General features: G+C 39.2%; 1 long non-coding RNA gene across 1 annotated transcript; it reads right to left on the bottom strand.

Moving 5' to 3' along the window:
* Nucleotides 1-207: 207 nt before the first annotated feature.
* Nucleotides 208-14,302, bottom strand: LOC148147531 (uncharacterized). Its single transcript, XR_015759748.1, has 2 exons — nucleotides 14,206-14,302; nucleotides 208-472 (listed from the first exon to the last, which is right to left on the bottom strand). It is a non-coding gene; the product is annotated as an uncharacterized LOC148147531 (long non-coding RNA).

Below are 14,302 nucleotides of genomic sequence, written 5' to 3'. Positions count from 1 at the left end.
GAATTTACTTTTATAGGGACAAGTATAAATTAAGAATTCACTGGATAGTCCTGTATTAGTAAGGATGTGATCTACAGAAGATACACATCCAGGATTGATTGATAGAATCATGCAAATAACTTGGTCATCTGAAATTATGTCTTTGAGTTCTCATAGTGTTTGTGTAGAACTACCCCTGAAGAGATTAAAATGTAGAAATATCTCCTGTGCATTTTGAATATTAAACTTTATTTCATATTACAAACAGAGGAAATCCCAAACACATATTCAGCATTCAAGGATAATGAAGAAATCCCAATGATCTTCAAAGCATTCTGTGGGAAGAATCTAAAATATCAAAGTGAATGCATTCTTCAAATAAATTCAGTTCTTGAATTTATTGTATGTATTTATTTATCCATTTATTGTAGAATGGATATCCTGGCAGTAATCCCATGATTGGTGTAATAACTGCAACCTTTAACTTGCTGTCCTGAAAGAAAAACAGCACAAAACATTATTTTTACTATGAGAGAACAGTTCTTAAACAAATAAATTAATAGATTAACTAAACTGAATAACCTAAACTATAGTTTCCTCATTAAGCTTCAATATAACTTTATGCATAATAAATCACAAGTTGTGAAATAAACCACCAGAAAATAAATGTCCCTTCAGCTCCAGTGTTAAATAGCAACAATATTGGAGGGGTTGTTTTGGCAGCAACAATTTCATAGAAGAGCAAAGATCAAAAGAAACAACGTATGGCAACTTATGTTAACAGCCTGAAAAGGCTTCTGGAACCTAAGTTCAAATGTTGAGATACTTTGCCTTTCCAAAGTTGTTGAATTAAACTGGTCAGTTTCCATGTCCAAAGGTTACAGTCTTTGGCCCAACTGCATGTTTGTGTATTAAACAGTGAACAAACATCTGATCAGGATAGCCATTGTGCCACAGGATTGCTTTGATACAACTCAATTTCCATGTCAAGATTACAAGGTGAGCAAATGGCTCAGATCCTATTTGCAAGATAGGTGACAAGGGTAAACTTCCACTATGTGGAATTATAAGAATCGCAATGTACACATTGCCTGGTGAAAATAGGATTCTTCTGGACAGTGGTGGAGAACACATTGCAGTTTTCTCTGAAAAAAATGTATTAGCTGACATCGAACTATTTTGTACTGAAAGAAGTCATTGACAACTTAAACTATTAACTGTGCAATGAAATTACCCTTGGTGGTAACCATACTTCTTGTAATTATGAAGGTTACATACTTAGAAACTTCTCTAGAACAAGCCTCTCCTCGGCTCCTAAGGTGATTACAAAATATTATATTGTGACTGAGGTTGATCAATTCCTTTCTAGTCACATTTCTCTAATGGTCATAACAAATATAAAATTTAACCACAGAGGTGATACGGCTAATTGTATTGGTTTTAGACTATTTCAGCTTTATTATTACAGGCACTCCTTGGATTATAGCTGAAAATGTGTTGCTGGAAAAGCGCAGCAGGTCAGGCAGCATCCAGGGAACAGGAGAATCAACGTTTCAGGCATAAGCCCTTCAGGAAAAGGGCTTTCCTGAAGAAGGGCTTATGCCCGAAACATCGATTCTCCTGTTCCCTGGATGCTGCCTGACCTGCTGCGCTTTTCCAGCAACACATTTTCAGCTCTGATCTCCAGCATCTGCAGTCCTCACTTACTCCTTGGATTATGAATGAGTTCTGTTCCTTAATATGCCTGTTAATTGATTTGTTCACAAGTTGATACACTATATAGTACATTATAAAATATCCAGTTGTAAATACAACTGAATATTTTGCATGTTGGATCCTTAAAATTAATAGTAATATATAAGTATATAATACAGTATAAAATAAGATGACGAAGAGGCAAGACACCAAATGGGCTCCTACTCTCCCAACTTCCCGCTCCCCCTCCCCCCACCCCAACCCCTCTCTCCCTGTGTTAAACTTACTACCTTTGAAAACTGTCTGCTGATTTTGATTATGCAGGCAGCGACCTTTTTAGTCATAGAGTCACAGAGATGTACAGCACGGAAACAGACCCTTTGGTCCAACCTGTCCATGCCGACCAGATATCCTAACCCAATCTACTCCCACGCGCCAGTACCCGGCCCATACCCCTTCAAATACCCATCCAAATGCCTCTTAAATGTTGCAACTGTACCAGCCTCCACCACATCCTCTGGCAGCTCATTCCATACACATACCACCCTCTGTGTGAAAACGTTGCCCCTTAGGTCTCTTTTATATCTTTCCCCTCTCACCCTAAACTTATGCCCTCTAGTTCTGGACTCTCTGACTTTAGGGAAAAGACATTGCCTATTTACCCTATCCATTCCCCTCATAATTTTGAAAACCTCTATAAGGTCACCCCTCAGCCACCGACGCTCCAGGGAAAACATCCCCAGCCTGCTCAGCCTCTCTCTATAGCTCAAATCCTCCAACCCTGGCAACATTCTTGTAAATCTTTCCTGAACCATTTCAAGTTTCACAACATCTTTCCAATAAGATGGAGACCAGAATTGCACGCAATATTCCAACAGTGGCCTAACCAATGTCCTGTACAGCCGCAACATGACCTCCTGTACTCAATACTCTGACCAATAAAGGAAAGCATACCAAATGCCTTCTTCATTATCCTATCTACCGGGTGACTCCATTTTCAAGGAGCTATGAACCTGCACTCCAAGGTCTCTTTGTTCAGCAACACTCCCCAGGACCTTACCATTAAGTGTATAAGTCCTTCTAAGATTTGCTTTCACAAATGCAGCACCTCGCATTTATCTGAATTAAACTCCATCTGCCACTTCTCAGCCCATTGGCCCATCTGGTCCAGATCCTGTTGTAATCTGAGGTAACCCTCTTTGCTGTCCACTACACCTCTAATTTTGGTGTCATCTGCAAACTTACTAACTGTACCTCTTATGCTCGCATCCATATCATTTATGTAAATGACAAAAAGTAGAGGACCCGGCACCGATCTTTGTGGCACTCCACTGGTCACAGGCCTCCTGTCTGAAAAACAACCCTCCACCACCACCCTCTGACTTCTACCTTTGAGCCAGTTCTGTATCCAAATGGCTAGTTCTCCCTGTATTCCATGAGATCTAACCTTGCTAATCAGTCTCCCATGGGGAACCTTATCGAATACCTTACTGAACTCCATATAGATCATATCTACTGCTCTGCCCTCATCAGTCTTCTTTGTTACTTCTTCAAAAAACTAAATCAAGTTTGTGAGACATGATTTCCCACGCACAAAGCCATGTTGACTATCCCTAATCAATCCTTGCCTTTCCAAATACATGTACATCCTGTCCCTCAGGATTCCCTCCAACAACTTGCCCACGACTGAGTTCAGGCTCACCGGTCTATATTCCCTGGCTTGTCTTTAATGCCCTTCTTAAACAGTGGCACCACATTTGCCAACCTCCAGTCTTCCGGCACCTCACCTGTGACTATCGATGATACAAGTATCTCAGCAAGGGGCCCAGCAATCGCTTCTTTAGCTTCCCACAGAGTTCTTGGGTACACCTGATCAGGTCCTGGGGATTTATCCACCTTTAACAGTTTCAAGGCATCCAGCACTTCCTCCTCTGTAATCTGGACATTTTGCAAGATGTCACCATCTATTTCCTTACAGTCTATATCTTCCATATCCTTTTCCACAGTAAATACCGATGCAAAATATTCATTTAATATCTCCCCCATTTTCTGTGGCTCCACACAAAGGCTGCCTTGCTGATCTTTGAGGGACCCTATTTTCTCCCTAGTTACCCTTTTGTCCTTAATATATTTGTAAAAACCCTTTGGATTCTCCTTAATTCTATTTGCCAAAGCTATCTCATGTCCCCGTTTTGCCCTCCTGATTTCCCTCTTAAGTATACTCCTATTTCCTTTATACTCTTCTAAGGATTCACTCGATCTTTCCTGTCTATACCTGACATATGCTTCCTTCTTTTTCTCAACCACACCCTCAATTTCTTTAGTCATCCAGCATTCCCTGTACCTATCAGCCTTCCCTTTCACCCTGACAGGAATATACTTTCTCTGGATTCTTGTTATCTCATTTCTGAAGGCTTCCCATTTTCCAGCCGTCCCTTTATCTGCGAACATCTGCCTCCAATCAGCTTTCAAATACGGTCAAAATTGGCCTTTCTCCAATTTAGAACTTAACTTTTAGATCTGGTCTATCCTTTTCCATCACTATTTTAAAACTAATAGAATTATGGTCACTGGCCCCAAAGTGGTCCCCCACTGACACCTCAGTTACCTGCCCTGCCTTATATCCAAACAGTAGGTCAAGTTTTGCAACTTCTCTAGTAAGTACATCCACATATTGAATCAGAAAATTGTCTTATATGCACTTAAAAAGTCCTCTCCATCTAAATCTTTAACACTATGGCAGTCCCAGTCGATGTTTGGAAAGTTAAAATCCCCTACCATATCTACCTTATTATTCTTACAGATAGCTGAGATCTTCTTACAAGTTTGTTCCTCAATTTCCCTCTGACTATTAGAGGGTCTATAATACAATCCCAATAAGGTAATCATCCCTTTCTTATTTCTCAGTTCCACCCAAATAACTTCCCTGGATGTATTTCCAGGAATATCCTCCCTCAGCATAGCTGTAATGCTATCCCTTATCAAAAATGCCACTCCCTCTCCTCTCTTGCCTCTCTTTCTATCCTTCCTGTAGCATTTATATCCTGGAACATTAAGCTGCCAGTCCTGCCCATCCCTGAGCCATGTTCCTGTAATTGCTATGATATCCCAGTCCCATGTTCCTAACCATGCCCTGAGTTCATCTGCCTTCCCTGTTAGGCCCCTTGCATTGCAATAAATGCAGTTTAATTTATTTGTTCTACCTTGTCCCTGCCTGCTTAAAGAATTCAATTTAGTAGCTGCTGTCTCAAGAACAATTAACTCATCTGTCCATATATATAAACAGCCTTGATGCCAAAACCCAAGGATCAAGGAGCTTATCCTGAATTGAGCCCAGTCACCAATCTTCAAGAACAGTAAATTCTAACTTGACTGGGCTTTGAACTGCTTAATCTATCCTCTTACTCCAAAATCCATGTGTTTACGTGAACATTTTCCTATATATGTCTGAGAGACAGAAAGTTGGAGAACTTTCTTTATTTTCCTTAGACCAGGTTAAAAACAAAAAAAGCTTTTCTTTAGGAAACAACACAAGGAAACCTGTTTGTTTGTGCAATTCATTTTATTGTATGTGAACAGTTAAACAAACACCCACTGATTTGGCAAGCATATCCTTCACTTAAAAAAAAGCAACTGTTATACTCCAATCATGAGGAGAGAAAAAGGGGAGCCTTTCCATCTCTCATCACCTGTTTGTAACAAATGTCATGCTGCTGGTACACATTAATTATGCAACAATGTGCACTGTGTACTTGACTTGAATGATTCTACTCAATTGGTTAGAAAATGACAAATTTAATCATGGATCACTGCATGGTTAAACCTATTTTTTTTAAATCGCTGTTAACGTAAGATAGACAAGAAGACACTTTATTGACTTTATTTAACAAATAGTATATAACGTATTTCACCCAGTCTATAAAAAAGATAAAGGCACTCTTTTGTACACAGTCCTTTTTTCCTAACATAATCTACCAAATCTGATGGAGCATTAACAATGAATAATGAAACTCAAAATAACATGGTCAATTTTGCAAGATTTGATACCCTCAAAGATCTGTTTCTATTTTGGAGAGTGATATGATCTACAAAACTAATTGCACAAAATGCATGGAGTAGGAGTATTAGCTACCAGCAGCTTCAGCACAAGGTGATACTAATGACACAGAAGGTGGCAAAAAAGCAGTAAAGCTACAAAGCCTGCCTAAAAGCAGAGCACTTAAGCAGCAGCTCATTGCTTAACAATGAGAAGGAACTTCTTCTTCCAGACAGTAGTGAATATCTGGAATTCTCTACCTCAGAGTTGTAGTGGCCAGAGCACAAAATATTTAAAGAAGTTGATAGAATTTTGATATTTTGAGGAACTGAGGGTTGTGAGGATCTGGTGCAAAATTGGAGTTGATGTCAGGAGCAAAATAGTCATAATCTTACAGAATGGCTTGACAGGCTGAGTGGTCTACAGCTGCTCCTAATTCTTATGTTGTTATGGTATGAATTGTGCTGAGTACTCCAGACAGACGACAGACAGACAGCAAATGTATCATGATAACATATTGAAAAGATATTATGAAAGGGACAATAGTCAGGAGAAAAATGTTTTAGAGTAGTGAAAGAAATAGTGACTGAAATGGAAGTATCAGAGCAACTAGAGAATGAATCAAAAATTCAAAAATTAATAAAGTTGACTCTCCAATAAAGTTGGAAAATAGGGAGATGCTTAAATGTTAAATAGCATCATCTAACTTTTGCTAACCTAACCTTTGCTAATCAACTTTATAGAACATAGAACATAGAAGAATACAGCGCAGTACAGACCCTTTGGCCCTCGATGTTGCGCCGATCCAAGCCCACCTAACCTATACTAACCCACTATCCTCCATATACCTATCCAATGCCCGCTTAAATGCCCATAAAGAGGGAGAGTCCACCACTGCTACTGGCAGGGCATTCCATGAACTTACGACTCGCTGAGTGAAGAACCTACCCCTAACTTCAGTCCTATATCTACCCCCCCTTAATTTAAAGCTATGCCCCCTTGTAATACCCGACTCCATACGCGGGAAAAGATATCTAACCCCCTAATCATCTTGTACACCTCAATCAAGTCACCCCTAAACCTTCTTTTCTCTAATGAAAACAGCCCCAAGTGTCTCAGTCTTTCCTCATACGATCTTCCTTCCATACCAGGCAACATTCTGGTAAACCTCCTCTGCACCCGTTCCAGTGCCTCCACATCCTTCCTATAGTATGGCGACCAAAACTGCACACAATATTCCAGATGCAGCCGCACCAGAGTCTTATACAACTGCATCATGACCTCAGGACTCCGGAACTCAATTCCTCTACCAATAAAAGCCAGTACGCCATATGCCTTCCTCACCGCACTATTTACCTGGGTGGCAACTTTCAGAGATCTGTGTACATGGACACCAAGATCCCTCTGCTCATCCACACTACCAAGTATCCGACCATTAGCCCAGTATCCCATCTTTTTGTTATTCTTCCCAAAGTGAATCACCTCACACTTAGCTACATTGAATTTCATTTGCCACCTTTCTGCCCAGCTCTGCAGCTTCTCTATATCCTACTGTAAACTGCCACATCTTTCCTCACTGTCAACAACAGAAAACTATCAAAATGACTTTTGAAAGCTATTACAGATTTATAAATCAACTTGTGGTAATAGACCAGGAAGAAGTGTTTTGGTTGCTCGTTATGTTAATGTGGGGGATGTGCTACCTATAAAATGTCACTCATACAGACTTAATCCAGAGTGGTTAGCTCAAGTGAGCAAAAAGATTAAGGCTATGAGAGACAATTACATTATTAACCCAAGTCACAATAGATAGATCTCACCTATCATGATGGTGCCAAATCAGATGGGTCACAAAGATTCTGTTTTGATTATCACCACATTGAAGTGCTAATGAAAGTAGGCTCATACCTACACCAAGAATTTAATGAATTGGATAACCACAATTTGTCACAAAAAATCAATTTGTTAAAAGGATATTAGCAGGTTCTTCTGTTTGAGGTAAAGAAATATCAGCTTTTGTAACACCAAATGAACATTATAGTACCAAGTGACACCATGTTGAATAAAAGATGCACCCACCACACTCCCATTGAACAACTGTGTATCTATGTTAATTATATCAACAATGTGGTTGTTTTTTAGCAAAACATTGGAAGAGCATTTATATTACTTGACTGAACTGTTTAATCATCAGTGAAAGCCAGTTTGGTGAACTAAGGTGAACCAAGGCAAAAGTGAATTGTTTGGGCCATATTTTGGGCAAGGCCAAGTCCCATTGCAGCCAGCAACATCTAGTGGGGAACTGTTTCATGACAATATGATGAGATGGGGTACATTTTGCCTGCCTGTTATTTTCCAAATAAATTGATCATATGTCAACAAAAATATTCCACAGTTGAGAAACAACTGGGGCGGGACAGCACGGTGGCTCAGTGGTTAGCACTGCTGCTTCACAGCACCAGGGACCCGGGTTCGATTTCAGCCTGCATGGAGTTTACACATTCTCCACGTGTCTGCATGGGTTTCCTCCGGCTGCTCCGGTTTCCTCCCACAGTTCAAAGATGTGCAGGTCAGCTGAATTGACCATGTTAAATTGCCCATAGTGAGAGGTGCATTTGTAGGGAGTAGGGGAATGGGTCTGGGTGGGTTACTCTTTGGAGGGTTGGTGTGGATTTGTTGGGCCGAAGGACCTGTTCCGCTCTGTAGGTAATCTAATCTAATCAGACATTCAGCCTTGTGTTGGCTGTATATCATTTTGAAACATACATAAGCAACAATATGGAATAAACTGTTTTTCATTTGAACCATAACCCTTTGATTTCATACAACACTCTGGAACAAAAATGTATGATTATTTCACTGGAGTTTAATTCTCCAAATTGGAAAATCATTTATGGGCCTGGAAAAGAAAATGTTTTGGTGGACATTTCATTGAGACATATCTGAAGGACACAAGGCATCTATTAACTAATTTGAAAATAAGGTTCCTATGTAACTCACTACACATTTAATGTCATAATGTTCTACTGTTAATGGGACATAGCAATAGTATTAGGATAATTTTAGTTGAATAATGAAGATGCCTCTTAAAGATACATTTTCAGTCTTCTTTGAAAGCAGATGTAATGTATGTGATTTCTACATATAAGATTATTTATTATTTGAGTTTGATTTTGAGGCATGCGGATTTTCTATGCATATGAAGTGGTTTAATGTTCAACTTGTAAGTATTTCTGCAGCCATGGTGATTTCTTTTTCAGCAGAGTGAGAGACCAAGTATTCCTGCAGAGTAAATTGATTTTTTTTTAAATTGGGGGAATTTCACTAGCAGACAAAGTAAACAATTGTGCATTAAACCTGGTTTGGAAGGTCAGGAATGGAATTATCTTTAATTAGGGGAAACATTCATATCTTGGAAAGAGAGGGCTTTTCATTTGATTCACTTGGTCTATAAGGGAGTTACTCCCAAGAAGGGGGAAACACAGTTGAGACTTTTTAAAAATAGGTTCTCTCAGGATAAGGAGTTTACTCCAAATTCCACTTCAGAAGTGTTTGTTTAAAACCATAACAGGGCTATTTGAAGCTGAGAAATTTTAAGCTCAGTTCATGAAGGCACCTGAAAACAACTATCGGGTTCTCCAAGACCAGTAGTTGAAGGCAGTTAAATTAAGTCCTTCAGAGGGAATAGAGAAGGAAATTATATCTTGAGGGTCCTGGAAGTGTGATTTCGCAATTAATAGGATATTTTTACTGTGTTTTGAAATCTTTAAATGCGTTATATGTAAATCACTTATTTTGCAAATACACTTTTGTTTCATTGCTAAAACCAAATCTGCAAAATTATATGCTTGTTTTTCAATGAGAGACCACCTTGTTAAAAACAAAATACATTAAGCCAGTCTAGGAATCATTTTTAATATGGTTTTTATTAGATTAGATTGCTTACAGTGTGGAAACAGGCCCTTCGGCCCAACAAGTCCACACCGACCCTCCGAAGAGCAACCCACCCAGACCCATTTTCCTCTGACTAATACATCTAACACTACGGGCAATTTAGCATGGCTAATTCACCTAACCTGCACATTTTTGGACTGTGGGAGGAAACCCACACAGACACGGAAAGAATGTGCAAACTCCACAAAGACAGTTGCCTGAGGTGGGAATTGAACCCGGGTCTCTGGTGCTGTGAGGCAGCAATGCTAACCACTTTGCCACCATGTCGCCCCACTCTGTGCCACCATGCCGCCCCACTCTGTCCCTATATCAGCTGGGATCATGACACTACTTTTTAATATTTAGCATTTCTTGGTGTAAGACATATTTTCTTTTAAAAACAAACCATGAATCCTATCAACTTAATTGGATAGGATGGGTCACAAAATAGGCAGTTGTTCCTGTCGTACAAAATGCATGCAAAATATAGATTGTTCTGGATTATGCAACTTGTTCCTAGCAGGAAAACATTGCTTGTTATATCGCTGCAGCTTGCTGCTGGGAAGCTTCATTTCAATTCTACATTCCATCTGAGGTATTCAGTGAAGAAAGGGCAAAGATTTTATTACTGATTTCCTGGGGAACAATCTAGGAGTCACGTGAGAACCAGTCATTGCCATTTCACTGCACACTGGATCTGTATCCCAAACTGATCAGTGGGATAGTGAGGGTCTAATATCAACTTTCTGATCCTGAATACACAAAGCCACAGTGGTTGCTGGATTCAGAAAGTGATAATTCATGCATCATTCCAATTCATCACCAATTATTTCTAGAGCATGTCTTTGCTTTCACAAACATGAAATCACCAACTTCTTGCTTGCCATCTCTGAGCTATAAATCCAGTCCAGCATTTTTAACAGAGTTTAAAGGTTCCTGTAGACGAATAATAATACACTCATGATACACCCACTTATTCTATAATTATCTTTCCTAAAAGGTGAACACAAAATGGTGGCCAGTTGACCATCCCTCTTCAAATGTTAATGTCCAAGCATCAACAGTTCATGGGAACACACTAATGTAGAAAATGCAGGAAATATTGAATAATGGTTCTTATCTGAAAATGCTGACAGATCTACTGATTGCTTCTAGTATTTTCTGTTTCAGGTTGCCAGTAGTTGTAATTTATGGGAATACTCTTGGATTCCATTATCATGAAGGAGTGCCTGAGAATGGAATAAAGAAAACACAGGCATTTGCATTCAAATTTAAAGAGATAAATTTATTCTTTGATGGCAACATCATTATGGGAAATGTTTTGGAGAAAAATCTGCATTGACATTATTTAATTTTACAAGATGGGCTCCTGATGTGCACTCGCACTGCATTTTACTTGCAATAAGTTTCTTACTAGAGATACATGCCCTGAAATTGCAGTTTATTAGTTATAAAAAGAATCAGGAGAAACGCTGCAAAATGTTCAATTCATTTACATCATCGAAAGCATAGTGGTGTATGAGAGATTTTGTAAGAAATATGTTCTAAACAGAATAATTTAATCTCTGTAATTAATTGTTACTGGGACAGAACTTCCATAATCTTGCCATTATTTTATTGGAATATCCGAGGTAGCTCCCAGAAAAATGCCACAAATATATGTTTTATTACTTATTCATTTCTCTGTAAGTCCACCTATGTTGCAGTGGCAACCCAGGAAAATGTTTGAGGTCTCCAGACAACAATTTTGTGAACTACATTTAAATATGCTTGTGTTCAACCTCCACAGATGTTCCACGATCTACATCTGTAACTTAGGAGCCGATCATGGAAAACACCAAAAATAAATCACAGAATGACAGAATTATTACAGTGCAGTAAGCAACCAATCATCCCATTGTGTTTGCACCAGTTCTATTACCTAGTATCAATCTTCTGCCTTTTCCCCCAAATCCCTGCATACCATTTATATCAAAATAACCATCTAACACCCTTGTGTGCCTCAACTGAAACTGCTTCCGTTATAGTTCCAGGTAGTGCATTCCATAATCTAACTAGTCACTGTCTGCAAAGATCTGTTCTTGTATCACTCTTGCGTCCTGTGCAAATCACTTTAAATCTATGCCCTCTTATTCCTTTTACTAAAGGGAACAGCTAATGTCTATCTACTCTATCCAGCTTGCTCATGATTTTGAAAACCTTTATCAAATCTCCTCTCTGCCCTCTTCTCTCCAAGGAGAACAGTGCCAACTTCCTCAATCTATCCTCAGATCTATGAGGAGGACAGTGGCAGAAGCATTTTTATTATCTTGTTTGTTGGGGTTTTCAGGTTGATGGGATCAACAACGAGATGCTAGTGGACATAGATAAGGGCACAGAGATGGAGCAGAGAGTTTGGGAACTTGCCTCAAAATGCAACACACTGTACATAACAAATTTTGGTTTTCTGCTCAAGTGATAGTGGAAGAACCTAATTGAAATTACCTGTAGCTATGATTTACTGTTGGTGTGTAATTAATCTATATAACAAGAAAGTCATTCATTTTGACCAAAATGCTTTAATCTGATTTTAATTCACTTTTTGTAGAAAGCTCACATGCTCGTTCAGTGGCTGCTATCACAATGAAAGAATGCAGGGCACATGATCTCAGATATGGTGTGTTGTAATTCACAGGATACTTGGTAAGCATTGGAAATTATCTTTTGCTATAAACACAGAAGTGTTGAGAGAAAACACAAGCTGTAACACACATATTTCAATTATGCAAAGTTGGAGGCTTTTAAACATCAATCTGTCAGTACTTTTGAAATTTAATGATGGTTGGTGAAGCTTATTTATTATTCAATATAACTAGACAGCATTGCAAAATGCATTGAAGACTGGAAATGGCAGAAGCATTATTTGTGTGGCATTATTTTAAATTAATCAAGCATTTTAAAAAATTATCCACCTGGAATTTCTGCAGGATTCTCCAGCTGAAGATTTATAGACCTCCTATAAAAATCGATAAAGATCACAAATACTCTCCAGAAATGTTTTTCCTTTGTACCACAACATATGAAACTTTAAAATCTAACATTTTTGAGGGACAAATGATTGGCATAGCTGAATCAGTTCTCAGAAAACTGCATCTGACATGTAGACCCAGCATGACACTGCTTACTGAATCATGAAAGTATAGTCAGGTTTTGGGAGAATGGTGATTATATTACTGGAATATTAATCAAGAGGCCTCGACCAATAATGTGCAGACATGAGTTCAGGTCCCAACTGCTTGACAGAAATGCAGTTAATTAAATAAAACTGGAATAAAATATAGCACTTTGAAAATATTACGTGCAATTCTGGTCTCCTTCCTATCGGAAGGACATTGTGAAACTTGAAAGGATTCAGAAAAGATTAACGAGGATGTTGCCATGATTGGAAGAGTTGAGCTATCGGGAGAGGTTGAATAGGCTGGGGCTGTTTTCCCTGGAGCATCGGAGGCTGAGGGGTGACCTTACAGATGTTTATAAAATCACGAGGGCATCATGGATAGGATAATTAGACTAAGCTTTTTTTCCCCCCTGGAGTGGCAGAGCCCAGAACTAGACGGCATAGGTTTTGGGTGAGGGGGGAAAGATATAAAAGAGACCTGAGGAACAACCTTTTCACACAGAGGGTGTCGTGTGTATGGAATGAGCTGTCAGAGGAAGTGGTGGAGGTTGGTACAATTGCAATATTTAAAAGGCATCTGGATAGATATGAATAGAAAGGGTTTAGAGGGATATGGGACAAGTGCTGGCAAATGGGACTAGATTAGGTTAGGCTATCTAGTCAGCATAGACATTTTGGACCAAAGGGTCTGTTTCTGTGCTGTACCTCTCTATGACTATGACTCTATCAGTAATGATGTCCATTAAACTACTGGACTGCAATAAAAACATAATTAATTCACTAAAATTCTTTAAATAAGAATATGTACTGTCCTTAATGAGGCATACAATCGACTCCAGCCCATAGGAATACAGATGACACTTAACTGCTATCTAAAACATTTTAAAATGCTGTATGGTGAATTTGTACAGGCACATGAATGCGCTGGGCTGATTAACACAAAAGAAAGAGATTGTGATAATGCCACTAATACGAAAAATTATCTCCAGAAGCGTTCAAAGCCATTACCATACGCCAACAATTTCGATACTCAACTTGGCGCTAAACTACAGTAATGCCACTTTTTCCCCTCTGGCAGTTACCATTGTAGCCATATAGTACTGGAAATGGTACATTTCACAACTCTCTCAGTACTAGTTTTGGGTGCGTAGTACACGAAAATCATTTCCGAAAGGCCCCTACAAGGCTAACAGAAACGCTGCATATCTCTCATCAAGAAACTACAGGATTAAAAACCCATTTAATTGCGGGTTTGGCTGTACTGCTATGGCGACTTCCAGGAGAGAACTGTAGTCCGGTCGCTACTTTCCATTTGCGCTCAGTCTCTACGAGCGCACCCTCTACAAAAGAAAAAAACATATGAATATAACGTTATGTTGAGCGAATGGAGAGGGAAAAGAAATACCCCTATGTCGTTACAAATGACCTTCTAAGTAGAACAACAGAAACTCCCCAATTCCTGCTGGAAGTTCCGGGCCCATGCAGTACGTTGCCCTGACGTA

The sequence above is a fragment of the Chiloscyllium plagiosum genome, unplaced genomic scaffold (assembly GCF_037043375.1).
Source record: "Chiloscyllium plagiosum isolate Xiang-an unplaced genomic scaffold, Cpla_swu_hap1 HiC_scaffold_16, whole genome shotgun sequence".
Lineage (NCBI taxonomy): Eukaryota > Metazoa > Chordata > Chondrichthyes > Orectolobiformes > Hemiscylliidae > Chiloscyllium > Chiloscyllium plagiosum.
The sequence above is the reverse complement of the archived record's forward strand: the minus strand, read 5'-3'. Positions and strand labels throughout refer to the sequence as shown.